Source organism: Rissa tridactyla, chromosome 2 (genome assembly GCF_028500815.1).
Source record: "Rissa tridactyla isolate bRisTri1 chromosome 2, bRisTri1.patW.cur.20221130, whole genome shotgun sequence".
In the NCBI taxonomy this organism is placed as follows: domain Eukaryota; kingdom Metazoa; phylum Chordata; class Aves; order Charadriiformes; family Laridae; genus Rissa; species Rissa tridactyla.
This window is the reverse complement of record NC_071467.1, coordinates 154,850,967-154,869,113: the sequence shown is the minus strand read 5'-3', so window position 1 is coordinate 154,869,113 and position 18,147 is coordinate 154,850,967.

Sequence of the window (18,147 nt, the reverse complement as noted above, 5' to 3'; positions counted from 1 at the left end):
TATGGCCTCTGTGCCACCCACATATATCCTCTCTATTACCTGGAAATCAACATACCTGAAGAGATGGAATACTGAAAGAAAGAAGTTTCACTTTGCATCATCTGCTGAAAGGAGGTGGTCAGGGATTTGTAGAAGTGGGAGAAGAGCATTTAAAAGGGACTGAGATAGCTGACAGAATGGTACCCCCAGAAGCCCTCAGAAGCGCACAGTCAGGAGCTGAATATTATCCACAAGGTAGGCTTTCTTTGATTTTAATGCTGATTTTGCTAGATGAGATTAATTTACGCATTTCTTTTTTCCTTTTTACTTTAGTACTGTAATGCCAAATGAGATTTATGAAAAAAAAAATGCCTAAAATATAACCTTAAGTTTAGAAACAATTGCTTTAAATCATGTTATGAGTTACAGGTAACAAGGTTACAGGTATTACTACACAGCAAACTGCTGAAGAAAAAAAATCCATTTTTTAATTCATTATTTAGCAGGCAATCGCTTACATTTAGTTAAATCTACTAAAGCAAATAATGTCATTTTTTTAGATGCTGTATGTGTTTATCCATAAAGAAACAGTGGGAAAATAAGTATTTCAGAAAATCAGAACAGGCTTTTCAAAAAACTTATACAACATTTACATATTATATGAATAGTATAAAAAAAGGTTTTCTTATATGATTTTTTTTCTCTTTATACATTGGAAAAATATATTTAACTTTCAAATGTTCCACCATAAAATCTAAATTCACTAGGCCTATCACAACACATCAGTAAAAACAGAGTAAAAGTGAATAAGCAGGAGCAAACAATCAACTGTGCTTGTGTGACTTTACAAAACTGTAAAACTCTCCTGATTCTATTAAGCCTTCTGTCTTTTCCTTATTGTTCCAGAACTAGACAATGTCTTGCTCCAGGAGTTGCTTCTTCCTCTTAGCCGTCTGCCTTATTGCTACATCCTTTGGTAATCACCAAAGCAACAACCATCAGTGCTTTGAACGCGTGCAGTGGAGTGAGCTTTTAAAGGACATTGAGAAACTGGTAAGTCAATGTGTAAAATATTGTCACAATCTACAGATGTAATTTTCAATCTTTCTTCAGTTTAGGTGTAAGGAATTCTCAAATGCGTAATAATTGTCTGACTACATTTTCTTTTACATTGTTAAAGAATTATGAGCCAGATGTTCCTTCCCTACAAAGCCAAATATCTTAAATTTAGATCTGTTTAAATTCAAACTCATCCTGTTAAATATATGACATTTGCTTGTCTTCCCAAGAGGAGTGCCATGTCCTCCACACAGAAGTCACATATTTTAGAGTACAGAGTCATCTGCGATTCCTGCTAATTGGCATCAACTGAAACCACAACACCACAAATTACTTTATCATGACATAATCCCACTCAAAGAGAAGGGCAACCACAGTCACAAAGTTTTTGGTACAAATACTCTCTGAAGGTGTTTTTGGAAATCAGCTATATGGAAAGCATGCTTCCTTTCACAATGTGGCTTCTTTTGTGGCCTGCCCTCTTTCCTCAACACCATACAGACTGAGCTCCCTGGAACATTTGAGAAAAGGTGAAATAGGTAACAAGCAGCTATTTCTTCCTTTTTAAATAGGCTTGGGAATATATAATCAAATGAATCTTCTTCACACAACCTCATGAGATATATAGTGTCCTCTATTGCCGTAGTCATTCATGGACTTCATTGTTATGAGACCAACTGATTAGTGAACTCTTCTATGAATTGTTTCCATAATAAACCTGGTTTTGCACATGCTTAAAATTTCTACGCTTATATTTTCTTTAAGAATGAAAGAGGCTTTTCTTTGGAGTGTGAAGAAGTGAGCAGCGATGATCTGTGTTTCCCTAAGCAGATGCTAAAAGCAGTAAGTAGAAAAAGATATGTACTTGACATTATCTCATTGTAACAGCTCTACCTCACACAATCTATGCACCTTGTCATGAGACTTTTACATTAGAATTATGGTATACTAAATTACAGGTTTTTAATCTGACTGTTGACTTTTCAGTCCAAATTTTTCTCCCTAAGAGGTTACTTATGGAAATTGCCATTTTTTTTGCTTTTCTATTATTTAAGTTACAAGAAACAGGTTAGATGCTTTTCTGTTAGTCCTGCTGTTTAAAGTGGAAAATTAATTGGAATCAGTCTGGTAGCCTGGAAACTACCAGAACCACATGCCAACTTCAGTTTCAGTCAGAAGCAGACCCCATGAAAGCAGTGCAGGGGTAATTTTATGTACTACTCAGCACATCCATGCACTTCATGCACATAGTTCGCTTTCAGTCCAGGTCTGCAATGCCACAAAACAGGAAGGTACCAGTCTGAGAGTGTGCTACCACACCAAAGCAATTAATTCAGCCCACTTTCAGCTCATCTTTTCGATGGAGCTTCCAAATTGCAACCAGGGAACAAAAGTGACAGACAGCATTATCAGCCTTTCTTGCATTTCCATCTTCTCTGAGACAGAGGGAGCTCCCCTTCATCAGTTATGTACTGTGCTTGTAAGGAAAGAGCTGCACATTCTTAGGCTATTGTCTTGGGTCTGAATTCAAAAGATCTGCTTTTGACTCCTGTCCTCTTATTGATTCTTACGTTGTAATACATCCAAGAGTATCAAAGCAGGCCAAAAAAGCAAGATATATTTACATTACAAAATAGGAGTCCACCTTATGAAAGCAAAAATTTCAACTGGAAATTGCACATACAATTCCCGATTTTAAAATAAAACTTTGCAATGTATGTTACTTTCTATATTTTTTGTACTAGAAATTTAGAAGAGTACAAGAAAGCGGTGAAAATTTTTTAAGAACTTATGATAACTGGACACAGGCAGTTGAAAAATGTACCATTAACTGAAACTTAAGTTCAGACACCAAATTTGTCTGTATTTGGTTTTTGCCATCACAGGTTAATTATGATAATGCAGCCATTGTCCACATAGTGCATGAAATTGCTGAGTTTTTCAAGAGAGGAGACACTCCTTTTCAAAATAAGAACATGTTTCTAAGAAGAATGTATGAAGCTCATGCTCAGCTCATGACTTGCGTAAGTACAATTTTTTTTTCTACACTGCATGATATTCAAGTCAGATATTCATGGCGAATAAAACTGGTAATATGTATGCTGAAAATGTGATAGAAAAATTTTAAGAGTACGTTTTCAAATAATGGCACCTAAAACATCTGTATGCAAGTAATGACTGGCATCTTTCAGCACTTTTACTGACTCGTATGATACAGGCAGTTTTAAACTCCCACATGTATATCTGTGAGCTTATTTTGAGGCGTGATGCCTAAAAATGTGGCTAAAGCGAGTATTTAACTTGCTTCTCCTTAAAGACTGCACTAGTTCTATGAAGAAGTACTTAACTATTCTCCCTAAATATCAATTTCATGTGCTTTTCTTAAACTACTTATGAGATCTGTCAAGACAAGCTAACGTAAAGAATTAAATGCAAATTGTATGCAAAACACTTCAGGAAAATATTTAGATCTGCATTCAGCCTATTTCAGCTGAGTAAACTACTTAAATATATGCACAAACAGTTCATTCAGTTGGGGTAAGTTTAAGAACTATTCACAGAGGATGAAGCCTCTTTGATATATTCATTTCCTGATCTCTTTGTAGACATAGCAAGCGTGTGCTACACTACCTCTAACATTAACACATTCAGCAGGCTTGCATATGACAGAAGCATTACAATGCTCTCAGTCATGACCAGGCCTGGCAGAGAGTACTGTTTTACTGAGTCATGTTGAACTTCTATTTACTTCTCACTGTTCAAACTAAGTTTCTTTCCCATTAAAATAACAGCTGAAGCCCAGACTTAACATTATCCATGAATCTACAGTGAGAGACTGCTTCAAGAAAATGGATACATTTGTGGCCAGGGTAAGTAGACTGTTGCTTTACTTCCAGCTCACTTTAATGAACTTTAGAGATACAGAAGAGCTTCTTATACAAGGAGTCCCACTGCTGATCAAAGCTGTACAAATCTGTGGGACTGTGCCACATAACCAAGAACTAAGGATTTTCACTCACACAAAATCTTTCGGCCCACGACCATTTCAAGGGCAATGTCTCATCACAGGCTTTTAAAAAAACTTAATTTTAATTCAGCACCAAAACCCAGAGCAGTCTGTGCCTTTTTAGAAACACTTTACGTCACATGGGTCAGGATTAGCCATGCACCTGATGATATCTATTTCATCTGGAAAAGCAATGCTTTTATCTTAACTATTGAATCTTAACTAGATTTCCTAAAATTATTCTTTATTTTTTTCCTAAACTTCTTTTGAATAAATTATTATATGCTTGTTCTCAATTCACATTTTGCTAACACTTCTTAATAAACTTTTCTTCACAGTCCAATGATCGCTGCACTTGGCAAGAGATCCATGCACAATCCAGAGAGATACTACAAAGAATCGAAAACTACTCCTTCAAGAGAAGAGCAACACATTAGCAAAGTCCGTTTCCATCAAATACTTTGAGGATCTACTAACATGACAAGATAAATTATCCTATTTTTCTAAAAATTAAAGGATGTAGTATGCATATAGTTCCTATTTAAAACTATAAATTGCTTAACTTATTTTTGTCAAGATATTTTTTCTAAACTACTATAATAACTGTAGCCTTAATAAAAAGGATGCAAAAGAGCACGTAAATATATTTGTGTTTATTTGTTTTACAAAAAAAAGGGGACATTTTTCATAAAATAAGTATCATAGGTACGGCCCTCCAAATCTTGCGTTCAGGCTAAAAAGTGAGCATATCAATTACGCTACTTGATTTCACAGCACATTCATGAAGTTATGGGAATATGAACTTATGACAGCCTAATGCTTTTCCAATGCACATCTCAGAGCACACATTTTCACTGCTGCCCTTTTACCACCGCAGTTAGAACGCTACCTAGCCATTCATGTGTGAAAAGATATGCCTGTTTCCACAATGCCATGCTGCCAGGCTTCCAGAATCATTCATGAAGAATTCTGAAATTTTGGTTTGATCATCCAGATGTAAATTTTATATATATATATATATAGATATATATACAGATATATATATAGATATAGATATAGATATGAGAAAAGCAACAACAAACCAACCAAGCAAAATCCTTTACATTCCATGATATAGACAAGACCCTAAATAGCAAAACACCTTTAAATGCTCACATAGTATCTAATAGGCACTGGCAGAGCTGCATACTGCACATTTTTCCAAACAGCTCACTGATAATTTGAAAGCCTGTAAAAGAAGATAACATCTATGAAACTGACAGTTTTGAAAAAGAGAAAGAAAGGGCTACTGTGAATGAACAGTGTTTCATAACATCTTTTGGCAGTAAGATAAGCTTTATTCCTGTGGTTCCAGATTTCTAGGCACTGGTTTTCAACCTGCCTCTTCAGAGAAACACAGATGTTAAATCAGTAGACTTTGCTAAAGATTCTAATATTCATACTTACTTTAGATTGCACAAGGATGAATACAGTAAAAATATTTGTAATACCATATCTGTCTCATTTCCTTACCATTCTTGAACCTTTTTTGTCTTTTTAAAGCTGGTTCAAGTTTTCACCAGCAGCCTAGCACCTAACTTCAGTATGAGTTTCCCAAATCCCCAAGATCCCATCAGCTCTCCTTTCAAAAATGGCTTGGGAGAAAGACCTTACTTTTTACAAAATCACATGAGAGTAACCAGGTAATCAATACTAACCCTTTTAGATCTACCACTTTGTCACCAAGTTTAAGAACAAACACAGTTTTGATGTTTTGATCGCCTTTCATGGCATATTCATTACACTGCCCGTTCATGCATCACCTGAATTGGAAGCTGTTCACTCAGCTGAAACCTGTGTCACAGATCATTGTGCAAAGAGAATGCCGTGTTCCAGCAGAAAAAATAACCCCTTGAAGTCACGCACTAATCAATACAAGAATCAAATTTCTTCAATGAATAAATTAAACTAAGACAAATAATAAATGAAAATAATGAACAAAATGCCCACATCTTTGAACTGAGGAGGTGCTTTTGCATCTACTGCATTCTATAGCAGATGCTGATGTATGTCACAGAAGTTTGGATGTGGATCCCACCTTTCCATCATAAAAGGTATATTGCTTACAGCATGTTATGTATACTGATGGCATTAAATATCTAAAAACAAGTACACAAATTTTAAACATTGTCTTACCTTTACCTTTCCAATGTGCTCCCTTGAATATAGTTTAAAAAAAAATAAAAAATATATATAATTTTATTCTTTAACATGTAGACATTTGTAAACTGAGTTAGGGTAGGATTATTATGCTAATACATCTGTCTGAGTATTTATTTTAACAACAGTCATAACCTATTTTAATCAGATTATAAAGGACAACAATTATTTAAAATATTCAATGCAGAAAATATAAGCACACAAAAACAACTTTGCAAAAATAACAGAGCAAAGAGATGCACTGGGCTTTAAAGTCTCAGCCAATGAATCATTTCATGAAGGCACTATTTTTACAATATCTATCCCTATATCCTACCCTAGAGGAAGATACATTAGGATTAGGAAATCTTTAAGCATCTAGCAGTAATACTGTGCATTTCAAGTAGGAGTCAAAGACAGACGCTTTAATTCCTGCTGGAAAAGTTGGCAACTTCTAACCTTCTTACATGTCCACTGAATAAAACAACCTGTGTTCTCTTCATAGGAACATATTTTTCTGTGTATTCACAGATATGTGGGCAAGTTAAAGCAATATATGAAACTAAGAAGCCTCTATCTTCTATCTGGGGGAAAACAATCACACGCCATGGCCACAATACACTGTGTATGCCACATAGAGACAAGAAGTTTGGACTACAACGTATAGGGTCCCCATTAAGGACCATTCTGAGGACATCTCTCTACAGCACAGGGTAGTAAAAAAAACATCTGAGCTAGCTTGAAAACATTTGGCCATAGCATGATAAAAACTCAGGCTAGAGATAACAGCATCAGTTCTTTACTTTGTCAGTGAAGAGCAGATTGACAGCAATCCTGATTTTATACAGTAAAAACGCAACATGAATCAAAAAAATGCCAATGCATAAGTCACTATCATGAGTGGTTTATTTTATTTTTTTTCCTGAAAAACAGCATTAGAATTGCTAAAGGATTTTATGCTTTGGAAGAAAACAAAAGTTATTCAGCACCTTCTAAAACACTGATCGTGTACTGAGAAAAAGAGGGGGAGGTAGGAGAAGAAAGATTTTTAGAAGGGAAAGAAATAAAAATATGAAAGAATGATCATATTAAACAGTCTATACTTTGTCTCAGAAAGCTGTAGATACAGGATTATATATACATTGTCTTATTTAGCATATCTTTACAAAGTATTTCAACATGAAAGTATTTCAGAATATAAATAAAACAAGCAGACTGTATACACTATGAAACAGCACTTTTGGAATAGACTAGATTTATTTTTTCCTCCATTTGAAGTCACTAGTATGCACAAGCTTAGAAGTACTGTTTTCTATCACAGCCAGCAAACGTGATTTTATCTGCCAAGAGGAATTCATAATAGCAAAATTTAAGAATAGTTTCTTGCACCAGTTGAGTATTCACACTCAAAATTTCACCTTAAAAGCATCTATGTAAAATCTCATTCTTATGAAGTAGCCATGATAAATATAAGAAGCGTGTACATTCTCAGATGTAGTAAACACAATCTTTTAGACAAAGAACATATTTCAAGGGACAATATTGAGTCACAAGTTATATTAAATAACATTTTTACTGAGACTAAATTTATTAATGAGTCTTCAATTCCAACCTGTGGAAGAGACAAGAGAGCTGTCACTCCAATATGCATGTAGGTCCACAATGACTTTGAAGATATGTATGCCTGCGTTCTTATTATTGTTCCCCATTCTAAATCAGATAACCAACACAACATTAAAAGTCTAGTGATACCCTCCTTATAGCCTGAACTAATTAATTTAATGAAGCACATTACATCATTGGGTTTGTCACTCAGATTCAGTGTGTATATTTTAGTGGATCCAATATACTAAGAGCTCGTAGCTGTCCTTGACCTAGCTATTACTCAGGCGAAAAGGACCTGGTGGCATACAGGAATAGCAACAATAGCAGGCACAAGTGAAAATGGAGACATTTATGTTATTATTATGACAAACAAAAGATACACTAGTTATTTGAAGTTTTCAAACATTCCATTTGCACAGTGGCATTCCAAGAGAGATGTGGAAGAACAGTATGAGACAAAGTCATGAATGGGAGACTTTTTCCTACTGGTGATTTTACCCAGCTACAGCAACTGAGCTGTTTAGGCAATATTAGGAAAACAGTAGTATATCAGCTTTTTAACATGAACATACATCTGAAAACAAGGAGAAATGAGCACTGTACACCAGTTTCTATAACATAATGAGAATGCATGGCTTTCACTTTAAAGACCTATGTGGTGCTATGAGCATCCTGAGCTAATCACAGCATCAGAAGAAAGAAGCCCTGCACTGCCATTTTATGTGATCTTTACTCTGAGACATACACACAAGAGGAAAAAAACCTGGTATAGCAAGGACTCTCACAAACTAGGGAAGCTATTTGTAGCTAACAAGAAAAAAATAGCTGCTCTGAATTATACTTCAGGGAACCCTCCTTCTCTGCTGATCATAATAGAGAGCTTGACATTTAGCTTAAGGAGCTTAAGCTTGTATGAGTCAGAATCCCTGTTGTGTATCAAAACTCTATGGTGCTTTGATGAACGGATAATTTCGTATTGTTTTATTGGACTTTGTTAACCATACACTTTTCATGTGACAACCTTATTGCCATAATCATCCTAAAACAAGGTGTTTAATTTACTTTAGATAATTCTAAAACATATAGAGACAATTCTGAAACATGTTGCTCCTTCCAATTTACTTTTACTACTTCACTCACTGTGATACTACAACAATATTAAATTTCTACTTCTTGAAACACCGCTCAAGTTCAGTACAAGTTAATAGCCCCATTGTCTGTAGCTAGTTTGGAATATCAGTTTCTTTATAATGAAAACTGTTCATAGACAACACCATTTCTGACAAACTGATCAGTAGTTCTGCACTAAAGAGGCTGTACTTTATCGTAAAAGCTCTTTCCTGTCTGGTTGTATTTTTATGTTCTCACTCCATCTTTCTTCCTGCTTCACATGTATTTTCCCTGCATATACTACAACTGTATATCAGAAAAACCTAGAAAAGTCTGGCTTAGATACCAAATCCTTTTCCAAGTAAGACTTCTCTTGTAGCACGGAGTCTTGAAAAAAATTCTATCATCTGAGTTCATAAGACAGTTTGACCAGAAATACTGAGTTTACCTGGAACTCCAGCCTTCCCCTCTGGAATGGTGGGGTCTAACACAGAAGACCACTTTAGCTTTTGTCCAGCACAGCAGATTCCAGAAACTTTCTAGACTAAGCCTTGAAACTCTCATGGTAATAGCACACCTGGCTCTCAATGTCTATACTGCTAAAATCACAAAGATATGACTTTCTTTTGTCATAGAGCTGTTAATGTGGCTGGCTAGAATGAAAGCATTACCTCAGATACTCCTCACAATGTTTAACCACTGTCCATGTTTTTGTTTTGTGGGTCACTGCTGCCTCTTAAGAAACAATATAGATAATCCAGGTAAAATTGCCAGTGAATATTATACATTAAAGATAAATAATGGAAATACTAATTATTTACACTCTTAATATAAGCAACAGCCTGCTCTAAATTTCTAGTAGGTTAACATTCAAATATAGACCTGTAAATGTGAAGAGAAGGAAAAGTTTAATTGTGTTCAATGCCTCCATTATTTGAATAAGCAAACTTAGCTCCAAAATGTGAATTATTCATAAAAACAAAACACTGTACAACTTTTTTTTTTTTTCACTGCACTGTCATATGATACCTTCTCACATCTGAATTCTTGATTACTGGTCAAAGAAATTTTCTTCCTAAACTCTCAAGTCCTTGAAAGAGAAAATCAAGTGCAGTTTTTATTTTTAAGTATAGTGTCTACATGGCAAAATTATTTACATTTAATTTGGAAACTATTTCATGCCCATCTGTTAAAGCTGTGGCATACAGAAATTTTAGAACATGTATGTGCATGTCATGGATTATTACTGGAAAGGGCAGTCACAATCAGAACACAGAAGGCAAAGCAAATAAAACTTGTCAATGTGATACTATTATCCTATTTCCATGTTTACATTTATATCTTACAAAGGAAGTAGTGTACTTTTTGTCACACTTCCTATACAATCAACACTACAAATGAACAAGATGACTTGAAAATGAACCCATCGGAGTGATTACACAGGGTCAAGAACATGGACGGTGGTCCATGTCACTGACACAAAAATTATAGAACAGTGGTGGACAAGTGTACTAAAAATAGTGCTTAAAATGCTTAAGGAGCTTCCAGTGAGAGAGTAATGAAGACTGAAGACAGATGAATCTTTTAGATGAATATAAATGATTTTATAGCTTTAGATCCAAGAAGAAGTAAGCATCAGTAACACAGAACCTAAACTTACATATTCAAGTCACTGAGAAAAACAGCCTTTCTTTAAAAATAATAATTTTTAAAAAGGCCCAGCTACCGCTACTTAGCACTGGTTAACAGCACTGTTACTATTCACGCACATCTCAAAGTAACAGTAACTGTGGGGATGCAAGATTACTATCAGTCAGTTTTAACAGTTATGTTTGCTAATGAAATACTAAGTTACTAGAAAGTAAAGCATGGAAAATAATTTTGTAGCATGGTATCAGATAGGTTGCTTAGCCAACTGTTTCTACCTCAAACTTCTATGATCTTATTTAAACTGCACTTCCATTAGGAGTGGCGTAGGGAAAAAGGAAATGAGAAATATTTCGTAACTTCCAAATAACTGTTATCTCAGGCAAATGAAGTTAAACTTGAAGACCTAACCCACACCAGAGCGGAGCCTGTGCTGCAAACATGACCATGCCAACTCATTACAAGGCTGGAATGGCTGTAAAACTGAATTAGCTCCGTTATAAAGGAACAGAGTACAAATTTCCCCACCACCACCACCACCACACGTCCCCTTAGTGCGATCTTTGTGCTGGACAGGTGCTCAGCTGTCACTCCCAACACCCATACTACGTCTTTCCCGTTAAGGGCAGTTCTTACACTTTGCCCAAGTCTTGCCAACTGACAGCTGCTCATGTAAGGCACTGCTGCTCCAGACTTGGCTGCCTACTGTCAGACCGACTCAAAAGTTATCTTCACTTTCATTTTCACTACTGCCCTGACTCCATAGCAACATCGCATAACCTGATCACATCATCTACAGCAGCACAGACTGTGGCATCTTGCCAGTGTGCACAGCTTTCAGGGAAATTTTGGCCCTAACAATTACAAAGAAAATGCCTGCAATTTCATTTATTTTGGCCTCTCAATGCTTCTAACAATTCTTTACCCTAGACATCTAGGTACCCCACTGGGTTTTACGCTCTTCAAACTATAAAGTTCTCCCTCACTAATCACAATCTTACACTGACTCACGCTACTCACCCTGTTGGGTGCACAGTAGGAGTTCCCCCTCAAGATACCAAGTTTCTAAAACTACAGTGGTTCTTTCTTAAAACAAAAATATTTTCAGAGCAGCTGCAACTTGGCTGTCAATCTAATCATGTGTGTAACCTCCTTCAGGTGTTTTTAGCCTGTAATTGACACTCTTCCCTTCATGCAAGACAGTATACCATACCCCAAAGTACTGCCACATCCTACACTGGGACACAGGGGAAGATGTCAGTCACATGGACTTTCCAATTCCCTGGGGGGGGGGAAAAAAAAAAAAAAAAAAGTTGAAGGTGGATACACCATAACACTTGTGAAAGCAATCTTGTGAGAGTTGTGCCAACCTTCCCTCATCAGAAAAAAATTTAAAAGAAATCAGAGCTTCACTACCCCAAATCTCTGACACTGGTAGGGGAGCAACCTCCTTCTGTGTTGTCCTAGAGGAGGTTTCTCTGTGCTACAGGGTTGTGGCACAGAACCTGATCCATGGCACTGGACATTACTGTTAAGGAAGTACTAGAACCATGTTTTCAACTTTTACAGACAGAAAGCAGTACTTAATCATCCTGCGTATAGGACCAGGGACTTTATTTATTTGCTTCTGACAATAAATTTCCATTTATTTTTTTCCTGTGAAAGCACTGAGTCCAGTGACAGTTACAGACTGAAGCCCAGTGAAACAATAATAAAACTATTTTCTGAGGGAAAGTACAAATGACAAGAAGCATAAAGAATACAACTATGAGCAGTAGTTGTCTGGTTGTTTTGGAAAAAATTTTCTGCACCACTGTTTTTTACAGCTACTTCTTCATACTAGCACTTAGATATAATGAACTTCGGAAACAAGAAGAAAACAATAGCTTCTTCAAAAGTCTTGAAAAATTCTGAACACTTTTATTAATCAAAGCTTTTATCTTTCTAATTATTTGTAAATGCTCGCGAAGGTACATGAATACTTGCCTTCTAATCCATACAACTAAAAAGCTATTACACACATTCATCCTCTTAGTAATTTACAAGTAAAATTTGGGTTTTTATGAGTAAAATTTAGAATTACAGAATCATCAAATAATTTATGTTGAAAAGGACCTCACAAGACCTAAATTCAACCTCCTGCTCAAAGCAGGGTCAATGCTGAATTCTGGGCTTTGTCTAGTCAAGTCTTGAAAAATTCCAAGGTAGAAGTTGTAAGAAAAGTGAATATTCCTCATAGCTGTTCACATTATTTTGTAATTCTTGATAAATTATTTTTATTGGTGGTAATATGAAGGTTAAGAAGGCATTAAAATGTTTTCCCTATCAGACATTATCTCTCCTGTCTTTGTTCCTGTCATACTTACCCTTATGTGATTAATTTTGTCCTCTGTTCTGTTTATTTAACTTTCAGTAATCCACCCTAGTCTGGCCCTACATACTGGAAAGTACCAGGGTTACCTAAGACAGCCACTTGCTTTATTTATATGGTACATCCTCAAGGACTTGTGGATCCCAAGATAAGGACAATGGCATTGCAGCAGAATTGTTTCAGGAATAGGATGGGAATTCCTATCCCTCTCAGCAACCTAGCAAAACGGAAGCGCTTTCCCACAGGCATCTGGTTTGGGCTTGGTAAGCATCACCTTGTGCCACTAAAATGGAATGAAGCTTCACAGGAGCCGATCTTGACCTCATGGAGAAATTAGACTGGCTATGGACAAGTGTATCAGAGAGAAAGACTTGAAGATCTAGACCAAGACCATAGCTTCCCAGAAGTAGCTAAAATACTACTAACTCTTTGTGTGGCTCATCCTGCCCTGGAATTCAGTTGATCCCCTTCTAGTCCACCACACATTATTTCCCAAACTCCCACTGACCTCTCCTTCTCCTGTCTACTCCTTTAGAATCCATTACAGCATGCCACAAAACTGAGCGAGCTAGCTGCTACTGCAACCTAACTTGCCTTTTTGGTTTTGATAGTAAAATTTAATTTGATCAAGTTCTGAACTCACAAAAGCAATAATGAAGAGTAAATATCATGACAGATAACCTATCATGTTAATTAATGAGGCAATTTTTCATCTATGTAGAATATTAATTTTTCTTTGCAGTAAGGGTTTTCTTTTTAATGCCTCCAGTGAGCTGTTGTTATTGTGCCTGTTCTTTCAGCAGTTGTTTACTTTTATTTTTTTTTAAAAAAAGCAATTCTTTAATATACATCATTCACATTTTAAGGACAAGACATTGTGTGAGACATGCAGTCTCAGCAGCAGATAGAGACACTGCTTTCCTGGAAGGGAAGGGAAGGGAAATTATGAGCCTAAGATAACTGACGGTAAACATTAAACATACTCCACCTATATCTGATGACAACAGTCATCATTCAATTTACTCATAATATACTAATTATTTCCACATAATGATCCTAATGGTATTATTCAAACATATCATAAAAGGACTTTGGTCACTTGCATAAACAATCAAAGAAATCAATTTTTTCTTTATTAGAATTCTAAGGAATTCCAAGGAATCGTAAGATAAGTAAAAAAAAAAAAAAAAAAAAAAAGAAGCCATACTCTTAAATGCTACACTCCATGCTCCATGTAAGTTTACAACATTATTAACTTTGTCAATAAAAGGAAAAACAATCTCGTTTTTTTCTCAGCTCTGTTCCACAGATTAAACATACTACTGAACTTCTCAGCTATGCCTGTAAAAGTATTTCTTAACTGTAGGTTCTGGTATATGCAATGTGTTTTTTGTTTGAGTTTGGTTGGGAGGGAGGGGGTTGTGCTACAGAATGTGAGATGAGACTTTTTCTGGTGTCACTCTGAGTAAAAGATGCATACAAATGCATTTTTAGAAGAAATTAATATAAAATACATCTCTGCTATTTAAATTTCACAGACAAGGAGCAATGAGAAGATGTTATTAATTCCCTTCACAGGAAGAAAACTGACCAGGTTGCATAAGGCATCCAGACTGGCATCCTGCAAATGAAAATGACTCTGCTAGTCATTAAAGGCTATTTTTTTTTATTCCACAAATGGAAACATTACATACTTTTCATCATCACTTATGATCCCAAATCAGTGTCATAAAAAATATTTAGAAGCAAGAATATGAAATTTTCACCAGTCAACTACTATACTAAAACTATCAACAGGAGTGAAAAAACTCCTGATATTCTTCCTATCTTCAGTGTTAAGAAGAAAGGAAGAAAGAGATAGAAAAAAAGTTGCAAGCAGTGAAAGCAAGGAGGAACAAAGGAAAATAGATGGTAGAAAAATAAATGAAAGGAAGAAAAGGAAGGCTGGAGCGGGGAGCAGAAAGAGTGACAGAGGACGCACATGCTAGGAAATAAGAGGTATTGGCTGACCAGGAAACAGCATACGTAAAAATAAATATGTCCTCTTGAAGAAACAATCCTTGCTGTTATATATTATTCACAACACCATAACAGAATAAAACAACAACAAAAAAATCAAAGGTAAAGATTGCTTCTTGAAGTGTAAATTATTCAGACCAAATACCTAACTTTATTGCTTTCTCTAAATACTTGTAATCTCTCTCAGAAACTGCTGGCTGCTAACACACAAGCTCTAATGATGGCCCCACTATCTGCTTTACTACTGAAATTGCTTTTCTAGTCTCTTCAGTCCTGCAGAAAGACAACTTTGTGGCACTGTACACCCCCCAGATAGCTTGTGGAGGAGACAATGATGGCCTGTACACGCTGGAATACATTCCATTTTGACCAGTTATGCTCTCCCCCATCTCACAATCTCCCAAATTAATGTTTCCATTAGGTTCAGGCATTTTGAATACTGAACCCACTTTCAATCCAATAGTAACACACGACACAATAACAAGAGCCTTTGAAGGACGAGGGTCACAGCAGCTACAATAAAAGGTGCAGTCATATATCTTTCTATCTGAGCACTCTCGCTAATGGCTGCCTGAAGTCTCCACAACCACCTAGATTATTTTAAACCTTGCTGGAGCTTTCACTGTCAGGCAAGCCACAAAACTGCAAAGAAAAAATGCATAACCTCTATTGTAAAGGGTGAAATCTATCTTCAAAGGGAAAAGAATTCCATGAGAAGTATATATCAAATCCATTGTTGATCAGTACTAATAAAATTAATATAAATACCATATATTATGCAAAAAAATACAGTAACTAGGAAGTTGAGTATTTACAATGTAACAGAGAACAAGTTCACTTGTTTATTTTTCATGTATTATAAAACATAAATATGGCAAATCATAAACCACAGTTTCAACCAGTTTAATTTTAGATAAACTAAAATCCTCCAGTATCGTGTGAACTTCTGCATATTTGGGGGAACTGCTGCACATACAAATATTGGGGGGACTGCATTTCATCTTATCAGTAACTGTGTAATTTCATTTATGTTACTTTACTTATACAGTCATGTTAATTTTGGATTACAAAATTCAAGTCTTTGTGGAAGGGAACAACCACTATGATGTTTGTAGAACATCAGAGCTTACATTAAGAAATGAAGTTACACTTTACCAAACCAATTGAATTATATTAGAATAGATCATTAGTAACGGTACCATTTCTTGAAGTATAATTAAGGGTACGCAATTTTAAGTAGAAAAACATTTCTGTGTTTTTTTGGTTGTTTTTCTTTTTGACATAGAAATGATCCCCAAGGTCATAAAATAGAGGAAGAGGTTACTCTTTCCTTAAGCAACCTAAGTTACACAAATCTTATGAATTTTTCTTTATCTTTCCTTGTTCTTTCAGATTTTTTCCCTTGCAGTTATTTCCATCAGTTCTGCTGAGGGAAGAAATCAGAGAGAGCTTCAGGCCAAATTGTTCATTTGGCCCCAATCCATAGAAGCACTTAGTTGATGTGTCCTGTATTTGTGCCTTTTTGGAAACAAAAGACTAACCATTATTCCAACCAGACTGTGCTGAGGAATATGATATAACAAATCTTCAGAGAACTCCTTAATATCATCCACTCTGTAACAGAAGTGATCTGCACATAAAACTCCCCAGTGCTCACCTTTTATATAACATAGCCTAATAATTACAGCATATAACCAGAAAGTGACGCTCCTGAGATCAGTTTTGCCTCCCTCCCATTGAAGCCTCCCTCCACAACTTGCTCTATCAGTCAGGAGGACATTTTTCTGGATGAGGACACTCCAACTCTCCTGCTGAAGCTGTTACAAGGATTCACCAATCCAGAAGTAGTGTACAAAGGATAATACCATCTAATAGCCAAGTAGTTAGGGCACTCAACTACAAGAAAGAAGTTCTGCATTCTAGACAATGTTCTAAGGTTAGTGTTCATGCTTTTATGTTGAGCATTAAACAAACATGTAATTCACATCCCATAAATAGTAAGAATTCTCCTCAAAACCTTGAGATCATTTCCACTACTTAAGAGAAAGCTGCAGAAGTACCACATTCTGAGAATATCATGATTAGTCTATATCCTTTAACAAGGACTATGAACATGTATACTTGGCTCTACCCATTTCCCAAACAGACATAAACCTTTTGTGGATCATAGTAGGGCAAGCTTACAAATTATCCTGTGGCGCCAAATGATGGCTCACTCTGGAAGTTTTCTAGGTGAGAATGAAAGGCTTACATATTCTTTTCCCTCAAACCAGGAGAAATAACTTAGTCAATTGTATGATTCATTAACCATTTAATTAGCACAGTGTTTCCTTTTAATTAAGTGTCTTAGGCAGTTTTTTTCTGTTTCTGAGCTTTTTAAACCTCTGAGCAATTACGATACACGTATGACTAGAATGGCTCAATTATTCCAAACCTAGTGTATCTGACACAACATATCTTTCACAATAACACAAATCCTCTTTGATCTGCAATATTTTTGGGTGGTGCTCAGTCATGAATTTTTCTACCCAATAAAACAAGAAAAATATACTTTTAAATTAAGAAGTTTTTTCAAGAATCAAAGTTTGAAAGTTAGACAATCCAGAAATGGATAGCATCTTAATAATATTTGTTTGATGGTAGAACGGAACAGTGAATTTAGCAGCTGACAGCAGGAGGAAGAAAAAACAATGCCACATAATAAACCTGCTGAGCACAAATTAGAAATTTTAGTACACGTCATTTAAGAAAAAATACATGAGTTTACCATGGAATGTGTGGCATTTTGTGACACATTTTCCATATGACTATTTATAGAACATTTTTCATAAAAAAAATGGAGGCTTCAAAGCTAGTAAGAGCTGAACAATACTTCTTGGTTTTGAAGTTACATAACATTCCCGGTCAAAATAACTTTGATAGGAATTAAAGTGCTACTGCTTTATCATGATTTACATTTAGATTCTGAGATAAACAAAAACATCGTGGAGGAAATAACTTCTAGAAAAATACTGCTCAATCATTGTCTTTTTTTTTTAACAAACACCTACAGTTAAGTACACTTAAGAGATTAGATTTGTGCTCTTCTTTTGCAGATGGCCTGATTCAAGTACCATTAAAAAGTCTTGCCATTTGATTTCAGTGGGAATTTCATTGATGCCTTAGACGAGTA